This window comes from Miniopterus natalensis, chromosome 12, assembly GCF_054644295.1.
Source record: "Miniopterus natalensis isolate mMinNat1 chromosome 12, mMinNat1.hap1, whole genome shotgun sequence".
Classification (NCBI taxonomy): Eukaryota; Metazoa; Chordata; class Mammalia; order Chiroptera; family Miniopteridae; genus Miniopterus; species Miniopterus natalensis.
In genome coordinates this window covers 53855957-53857566 of record NC_142092.1, presented here as the reverse complement: position 1 = coordinate 53857566, position 1610 = coordinate 53855957, and the positions used below count along the sequence as shown (strand labels likewise).

The following is a 1610-nucleotide window of genomic DNA, read 5'->3' as shown; positions in this document are numbered from 1 at the left end:
GTACCTGAAAAACTAGGTTGGGGCCAGATCAATCCCTGGGTAAAGCAAAAACCAATGATAAGCAAACAAAACCATGAATTCAAATGGTTCTCTGCAAAAGAGGAATGAAAAATACCTTTCACTTGTTAAGTAGACATACGTTCTGGATATTCTTGGGAAAGCTTACTTTCAATTTTTTCTTGTTTTTAAAAGTTTAATCTCACTTCTTAGGCCAGTTTTCCCTCCATTTTTGTCATTTTCATAAAAAGATAAAGTTGATTATTATATTGAAATCTATTTCCAACTCCTACACTCTGTGAATCTACATATAACTTTTATTTCTGTTGTTGCATTTAACTAAAAACCTTTGCCTCCAATGTGTGATCTTATTTTGTGCATGAGCTCAAAGATGTCAGTTCCTCACCCTTTCCTCTGGAACCAGTGTCTAGCCAGCAGTTTTCTCATAGCTCCGTGCCCCTCCGTGTCCTCAGGCTGCAGATGGTAGGGTTGAGCATGGGTGTGACTACTCCATAGAGCAGGGCAATCAGGTTGTTAAAAGCAGCGTCTTTGGACTTTGGCTTCATATACATGAAGAGAATTGTCCCATAAAACACAGTCACCACTGTGACGTGGGCTGAGCAGGTGGAGAAGGCCTTTTTCCTTCCTTCTGTGGAATTGATTCTCAGTACAGTAGAAGGGATGAGACTGTAGGAGATAAAAATCAACAGTAATGGAGAAAACAAAAATATTACATCACCCAACATTATAGTAATCTCATTCACGGAAATATCCGTGCAAGCCAGCCTGACAAAGGCCAGTATTTCACAAACAAAATGATTAACGACATGTTTTTTTCACAAAACGGCAACTGTATTGCAAGAAGAGTTTCCGTCAATGAGTTGAGAAAGCCCAGTCCCCAGGCGAGAGCAGCCATCTGAATACCAAGCGCCTTGCTCATGATGATGGGGTATCTCAGAGGGTTGCAGATGGCCATGAACTGATCACATGCCATCACCGCAAGGAACACACACTCTGTGGATCCCATACTTAGGAGACAGACATCTGCACAACACATCTAGTAAAGGAGATGGTTTTTTCTTGGATAGGAAGTGTATGAACATTGAGGGGATAAAAGAAGATGTGTAACGAATGTCTAGGTAGGAGAGATTACCAAGGAAAAAGTACATGGGCATGTGGAGGTGGGGAGCCAGGGCAGTCAGGGTGACCAAGGTGCCGTTCCCCAGGAGAGTCAGCAGGTACGTCACCAAGCACGTTCCAAAAAGGAGTTTTTCAGCTCTTGGGCACTCAGAAAGCCCCTGCAGAATGAACTCGATCTCTGTCCAGTTGGTCCTTTCCATCCCACTCGTTTATACCTGGAGTAGTCCAGAAGGGAAAGCTGCATGTTAATTTAATGAGTCTGGACAGTATTAACATGCGAAGTAAGAGATCATTGTAGGCGGGGCAACAAGTGTATCAGCAGCAGCTGGAACGGGGGTAACAGCTGCGAGTTTAGCTCTTTGAGTTCCTCTCCTAGCTTTGAAGGCAGGGGATTAAAGACATGTAATAATTACGTCGGCAGCTTACTAAGAATACAGGATTCTGTATTCCATTCCTGAGGCTGTAATGCACAA

General features: G+C 43.0%; 1 pseudogene; it reads right to left on the bottom strand.

Annotated features, from left to right (window-relative positions):
- Nucleotides 1-399: 399 nt before the first annotated feature.
- Nucleotides 400-1337, bottom strand: LOC107546590 (olfactory receptor 13C9-like; annotated as a pseudogene).
- Nucleotides 1338-1610: the final 273 nt, after the last annotated feature.